This window comes from Canis lupus, chromosome 28 (assembly GCF_011100685.1).
Source record: "Canis lupus familiaris isolate Mischka breed German Shepherd chromosome 28, alternate assembly UU_Cfam_GSD_1.0, whole genome shotgun sequence".
NCBI lineage: Eukaryota > Metazoa > Chordata > Mammalia > Carnivora > Canidae > Canis > Canis lupus.
In genome coordinates this window covers 27,355,965-27,364,081 of record NC_049249.1, presented here as the reverse complement: position 1 = coordinate 27,364,081, position 8,117 = coordinate 27,355,965, and positions in this window count along the sequence as shown.

The following is an 8,117-nucleotide window of genomic DNA, read 5'->3' as shown; positions in this document are numbered from 1 at the left end:
TGGCTTTCACTGTAAACTTAAATAGTAACCTTTTTTTTTTTTTTTTTTTTTTTTTTGAGAGAGAGAGAGAGAGCGCACGCGTGCATAGAGGCAGGAGGGGCAGAGGAAGAGGGAGAGAGAGAATCTTAAGCAGCCTTCATTACCCAGCATGGAGCCCAACGCAGGGCTCAATATCAAGACTCTGAGATCAGGACCTGAGCTGAAATCAAGAGTAGGATGCCTAACCAAGTGAGCCACCCCAGGCGCTCCAGTAATCTTCTGTTTCTTGATCCATACCTCCTACTCCTCATAACTTGGCTGCCTACCTTTGCAAGACAAGTTTTAAGCCATGTTGCCTGTCTTCCTCCCATCTTCCAAGATTTGCCAGCTGCACTTTGACTTTCATACCGTCAAAGTTGATAACATTCAGACTTTGTTCTATAATCATAATTAAGTCTTTCATGTTTTGTCTGTAGGCTGGCTCCAAAAAATTGAATGTCAATAAACAGAATTTATATTATTATGACTAGATAAATATTTTTCCTTTCAGAGCCAGCTAGCATGCTATAATTACATTTCCTTGTCTGCACTCTTTATTCAGTTTCCCATTCCTTTCAAAGGAGAATATTCAAATGAATTATCTTTTCATAGACATGAAGTGCTCAAGATCAGTGTCATTTTAGTTTGCTCCATATTTGGATCATGATTTTCTTGTGCTGTTTTCATTTTCCTGGATTCTCTGGTGCCTTTGTTTTTCTAGTTGCAAGAGTAAACATGTGCCCTCTTCAATGTATCCCTAGTATAGTACGGCTCCTCCATCAATATTTCTCCTGCCTGGAATCTATTCTGTTTTTTCTGTTGAAGCACACATCTATCCAGTTCTTATTTGGACCAATGAGTTCACGTTCGATCATGCCCTTTTAAAAAAGATTTATTTATTTGAGATAGAAAGCATTGGTGGGGAGGGGCAGAGGGAGAGGGAAAGAGAGAATCTCAAGCAGACTCTACATTCAGCAAGAGCCTGACTTGGGGCTCCATCTCATGACCCTGAGATCATGACTTGAGCAGAAATCAAGAATTGGATGCTTAACCAACTGAGTTACCCCGGTGCCCCTGGATCATGCCTTTCTAATTATAACCTTCTGTTTTTTTCTAGAATATTTAACTGAATTTATTTTTTGCATTGCTTCATACACACACACACACACACACACTCTCTTCTTCTCTCTCTTAATACATTATTCAGTCTATGGAAGTGAGTTTGGATTTTGAAATGAAGAATGTTGTAAATACTCTATATCTTCTATGGTTGTAACTTACCAGGGTCCTTTAAATTGGCACTTCTTGAATTGCCTAAATGCTTGAATACATTTGCATTTCTGGCCCTTTGCACATCTGTGGGTGAGATCTTCGTGTCCTATGCACTTTTTTTCTGATTTTTTGTAAAAACTCTGAATTGTAGAGAGATTTGCTCCTCTTTGGTCAGCTATTGAGAAAAGATATTCTAGTTTGCTGTTTATATTTTTGTTTTATAGAAGTTTCACATTTTACTCAACAAAATGATCAATCTTTTCCTTTATGGCTTTGGAGTTTCTTCTTGTTTAGAAAAGCCTTCCTTACTTCAAGATTATTAACAATGTCACTGTTTTCTTTAATACTTTTCTTGTTTCACTCTTTTATTTTAAATGTTCATTGATCTGAGATTTATTTTGGTGTAAAGAGTAAGATTTCCATCTAGAATTTCAATTCAATTTATATAAGTATAACATTTTAATTTCTTCCACGTCTGTGGTTATTTCCCTGTGTTTATTTAAGTCTGTCATCATGGTTTTCTATTTTTCTATTTTTTTAGTTTTATTAAGCAACCACCACACATATCTATCAATTAGATTGCTTTTCTCATGTTTTTCCAATGTATTAACCTCTACTTTTATTTTCATTAATGAAATTCTTCCTTCACTGTTACTTGTTCTTTTTCTAGTTTCTTCAGTTCTTGAGTCATTACATTTTGAAATATTCTGCAACTGAAGTGTTTTATTTCCTCTTTGACCTAAAAGTTCTTTAAAAGAGCATTTGAAATATAGCACATTACGTGAAGCTAAGTTTAATTGGTTAAGAAATCATATAGGTTGGCATATCAGTTCATATTTTCTTAATTCCCATTCTCTAAATGAGTCATTTCTCTATCTTACCATGAGCAGCCTTTCTTAATGACATGAAAATCTTTAAAACAGATTCATTAATTTATTCAAGAAATATTTATTCGAGTGCCTATTATGCACCAGATATTATTCTCAGAACTGGGGATTCAACAGTGGGAAAAATAATCCTAGCCTTCGAGGAGTATAGTCTAGTGGGGTTGTAGGGACAGTGAATAAGTAAATAAAATGAAGGTATGTGGTGTGTTTAGGTGGGGAGGGGCTTACTGTTTAAATAGAGTGGCCAGGGAACACCTCATTAAAGTAAGTGGTATTTTTTTGTTTTCTTAGGCAGGTTCCATGCCCAGCCCAGAGCCCAACATGAGGCTTGAACTCACAACCCTGAGATTAAGACCTGAGCTGAGGTCAAGAGTCAGACGCTTAACAAGTGAGTCGCCCATGCACCCCTAAAATAGGAGACATTTGAATCCATAACTGAAGGCAGTAAGGAGCAAAGTACAGGGATTTCTGGTGGAGGGCAGCATTCTAGACAAAGGGAAGGGAACATTCAAGCCTCTGGGGGAAGGATGTGTGCTTAGGATGACTGAGGAATTATGAAGAGGCCACCCTGACCAGAGCTCAGGGAACAGTGAGGAAAGACAGGTCCACTGCACCTTATTCTGTGGTTTCAAAATATAAAAATCTCTGGGGAAAAGAAGTAGGGTTTTGACTTTCTTGTTCCTCAATTTGCAGCAGACTCATTTGGCAGCAAAAACTGACCTAAGGCTATATATATACATTCGTTATCCCACATAATATGAATATTCATAGATTTTATCACAAAAATAGTTGTGTGGTTGTTTGCAGGGTGCTGCCCCGGATTCCTCTCGGGGTTTTATATTTTATAGTGTACTTACCACAGTCCCTTTCTCAAATTAAAAGAAAAATCTGAATTCTGGAACAGGGGATTGAATGATGGCAGAAAAGTAGCAGAGGATGATACTAGAGAGGCTACAGAGGAATAAAGCATGCAGCACTTGGCAGGTCATTGGAAGAACTTTAGCATTTACTCCAAAGTGAGGGGGGTAGTCACTGGAGGGCCCTGGAAAGAAAAGTGATGCAGACTGACTTAGGTTGGCTTTTGTTCTGAGAATAGATTGAAGTAGGAGAAGGGGAGAGGCAGAGAGAACAGCCAGGGGGCTATTGTAGTAAACTAGACAAGAGACTGGTGATAGTGAGAGAGGCAGTAAGAAGTGGTCTCGGGTTCTGGATAAATTGTGAAGGAGGATCCAAAAGAATTTACTGATTAATTGGCAGGGAGGTGTGATAGAAAAGTTGAGGATGATGTTGAGGTTTATGGATGAAGTTCCCAGAAGACTGGAGTTGCTATTAATTGAGATGGAGAAACTCTAGAAGGGACAGATTTGGGAGTAGAATCAAGAGCTCAGCTATGCATATGTAGCTTCTATAAGAATTAGACAAATGGTGGAGATGCCACAGGAACAGTTGGCTATAAGACTGGATTTCCAGAGAGAAGTTTAGCTGGATACAGGAACTTGGAAGTCTTAAACCTAAAGTTGGTGTTTGATGTTATGAATATGGATAAGATCACCAAGGGGGTGACGACAGGTAAGGAAGAGGGATAATCTAAGGATGGAGTCCTAGGACACTCCATCATTAAAACATTAGGAAGATGATGAGAGGGAAGCAGAGAAGACTGCCAAGAAGTCATCAGAGGAGCAGGAAGAAATCCAGAAGAGTGTGGCATCCTAGAAGCCAACTTAAAAAAAACCTGCTGCTAGAGGAGGGAGCAATCAAGAGTACCAAATACTGCTAAGTCTAAATGGATGAGGATGGAGAAATGACCACTGGCTTGTCAACATGGGAGTGACTAGTAGCCATGACAATTGCAGTTTCTGGGGTGAAAGCCTGATTGGAGTGAGTTCAAAAAAGAAGGAGAGGAGAAATAAGAAACCTCATGTACACAACTCAAAAGTGGGTTTTAAAGATGGGTGAAATAACACGTTTGTGTGCTGTGGGGAATGTCCCAGAAAAGAGGAAGAAAACTGGTGGGGCAGGAGAAATAGAAGAGAGTATTGTTGAGTAGAATCCTTGAGCAGGTGAGAGGAGATGTGTAACACATACACAGGGGGAAGGGCTGGCCTTCGTGGAAGCAAGGACAGCTCATCTCTTGTGAGAGAGAATGCAGAATGTATGGGCAGGTGCATGCAGGTAGCTGGTCAGATGTGGTACTGGGAGCTCCAGGAAGGCCTCTTCTCTTTGTTTCCATTTTCTTACAAAGAAGGAAATAGGAATGCAGGCCATCAGCTGGGTGAGCAAGGAGGTGTTGGAGGTTTGAGTAGAGAGGAGAAGAATGAAACAATCCAGGAAGCCAGGCATATGAATAGACGAGGGGAGAAGAGTAAGATGGCTTGGCAGCTTCAAGGTCCCTTTCAGCCTGATTAACCATGAATTCGCAGTGAGATGGTCTGCATGGTATGGGGTTTCTCCAGGCACACTCAGCTGCCCATTCAGCTGTGCAAAGGAGATGGAGTGTTGGATTTAACTGGGATTGAGGTTAAGCCAAGAGAAGCAAGAGCAGCAGAGAGAAGTTCAATGTGTATGCTAAGGAGTGATTATGATGGACCATGGGATTTAAACTGAGTAAGGAGGGAACTGAGGAGAGAGTTAGCTTCCAAATAAATTTAAAAACATAGGCAGTTATATGAAATTTAGACTATATATGTGTGTGTGTGTGTATTTGTACATCACACATATATTCATTACAGAGCTGCCATAATTAAAAATTTGAGTCTACATCACATTTGTACTGTTACCTATATTGGCATCCATTAAATTTGTAACAGAGTCCATTTGCATTCAGTTCTTTGGTAGCTGCCATTTTACAATTTGTGTTCAATCCAATAAACCTGCAAACAGAAATCACTCCCTACTGAAAAGCATACATTTCTGATGGGCCTAGAGAAGACTTGTCAATCACAGCTGTGTCTCTGGAGCTTAACACAGCACCTGGCATATAGTAGGTGATTGTGTTTGCTGATTAAAATAAAACATATTATCATCCTTGTTCAGAGAGGATTATGAGGGGTGGGCTGTGTGTAGAGATGGCAAAGAAGCCCCGAACCTGGGAGGAGGAGAGACCACCAGAGGAAAGAAAGTGGCAAATAAAGGAAAATGGACCAGGGCAAATGTCACTCACTCAACTCTGCTCTGGAGCTCATAAATCTAACTGCTTTCAGCATTCAAATCAGGCCGGTTTTGGGAGCAGGACAAATATGGAAAATAGAGCACACTTCCTAGAATATACTAGAACTAACAATAGCTCCATCCACTTTTATCCCATAGGACAGAGCTGGAGGGCAGAGACTAAAAACAGTGTGATATTCTTTGATTCTCTTTTGGTTAAAACATATCAACTAACTTTTTTTGTGCTTACAGGATCACCATTGAACCAAGGAGGTAAAAACAGAGAAAATCAACCAATACATAGGAGATGCATAAGGATGTAAAGAGTGCAAGTCAATATTGAGTTAGTGGGTCAGAAATGTTCACAGAAAAAAAAAAAAAAGAAATATTCACAGACCAAAATCCCTTCCCAAAATCATGATCCAAATAGAAAAAATCAACTTGGAATTTCCAATTGGCATTACTTATGCATTCATTCATTCATTCATTCATTCAGCATCTACAGTGAATCAGGTACTGAAATCAGAAATATGAATGTATTTTCTCATTTACTGTTACACATCTATCTTAGAAGTGAAGAAATTAAGATTTTGACAGATAAGCTATTTATCTCGTGAGCCTTATGGACCAAGTCCATAGGCAAATAAGTGCAGAGCTGGGAGCTCAGTACAAGACAATCCAGCAACTTTTATATTATTGGAAACAGATGGTTATATACTCATCAGATTTAGTATTACTAAATTAACGCATTTCCCTTGGATACGTTTATGGCAAAAATCAAAATATAAACAGAGCCAGTATTTCAAAGTCCATGTTAATCACATTTTGGATGTGACTCACTATACTCCCTATTTTTAAGGAACTAATGAATTAGGAGTCTTACCTGTTGATGTGCTGAAGAGTAAGAGTGGAGCAATCCAAAATGCAAGCATCTAAGTTGATTTTTAAAATCACATCAACTCTTCTTGAAGGTTTTTACTTGTAAAATCACCTTGCTATAAAATAGTAAGCGATTTTCTCCAAAATGATACCATTCAACATTTAAATTCTAGGTCCAGAGGAACATGGAGCTCACACCACCTTTAATCCCTGTGCCCCACAAAGTAATGTGCCATAGCCTACACTCCTAGCTCCACGTTGAGAGATATAATTAGCAGGGTGTGTCTTCTATTAGGTGATTAGTAATTAAAACTTCTGAGGTTTTGCTGTTTCATCATTAGCAATATTTTGGTTAAGCACACACTGAGTCACTCTTGAAAGTTATTTTAAGGCTTTGGGATGATAGACAACAAACATTGAAAAGGCACAATGTTTCTAAATTAGGATTATACATTTTGAGTATTCTTCCCTTAACACATTTCTGAGTGCACACATTCACTTACTACAAACAGACTCCTAAAATATGTATGAATTAAACAATGAACATGTCTAATAATGGCTAACCTGCCCATCTTACCTGTGTGGCAATATAACATAGCAGTACCATCATCTAGAGCCCAATCACCTGGGTCCAAATTCTGGCTCTGCCACTTATTAGCTGTGACCTTGGGCTAGTGAGCCTCACAGCACCTTTCCTCCCTTGTAAAATGGGGATGATCATGGTTCCTGCCCCATGGGGTCACTCAGGTGATTGAATTACTTATTATATGAGCAGTACCTACTAGACAGTACTATATTAAGAGTTAATTTTATTTGTTAGTTTTCAACTATATTAATGGTTATGAGAACAAATTTATTATATCCACATATAGCTAAATACACCACTTACATCATGGTACACGCACTTCACAATGAACTTTAATGTAATGAAAGCCTGCTTGTTGGCTACTACATTAACTTAGAGCGACTGAATTCACAGATATCCTCAATTTCTCAATTTTTATATGTTCATCAAAGATGGCTGAAAGTCATTTCTTGATTTTTCTTAGGTCTTTTCCTCTTACCATAACAACATTAGGATTTTAAAGTATTTATGAAGCATTCAGCCCTTTCATACAAATCTTGTTACATTATGAAAGGATCAGACAAAGAAGAGATTATGAACCAAGAGTAGTCACAAGTCTTGGGTGCTTTATTTGGTTAAAGTATTTCCTGGAACTGATAGCGGCCATTCCACCCCAGCACGCAGGCATCCAGACACCCAGTAGTTAGAGAATGGGCCATTCAGCAGCTCTGAGCCGGTGCCTGGACGCTGAGTGCCCAGCAACTACGCCATGGAAAAGGCATGCTCCAAAAACTTCACCAGTTGCAATTGGTCATTTCCCCAAGAATCAATGTTTTCAGCCACACGTGCAGGATCAGCATGAATAGCATAATCATCAGTAGGTCCTCTCAGAAGACAACCTCTTACTCATGTCTCCATCCCAAGGGTCAAGCATAATGCCTGGAATTTAGCAAGTGCTTAATGAGCAGTTTTAAATGAAAAAAATACCAAGATCTACAATGATCACATACGAACTTTTCCCAAACCATGCCCTCTTCCGTGTTTCCACAGCACTTTTCAATGAATCTGCTATAGCAATTGGCATGTCATAGAATCGCTAGGCAGTTACCAATTTGTCTCCTCCCCTAGGCTGAACTGTTCAGAGACAAGGACTGGTTTTTGTAGCATTGATTTTCATTGATCTCACATCATTTGAGGAAATTCTTACTGTAGAGAGAAGATCATTTGGAGAGTGTAAGGCTCATTATACTTGAACAATTATATTTAACAATTGTCAGATAGCTGCTTGCTGAAATCATGGTCGTTCTGCCTGAAAAAAAAAAAAATGTCAGAGAGAGCAGTTAACAAGA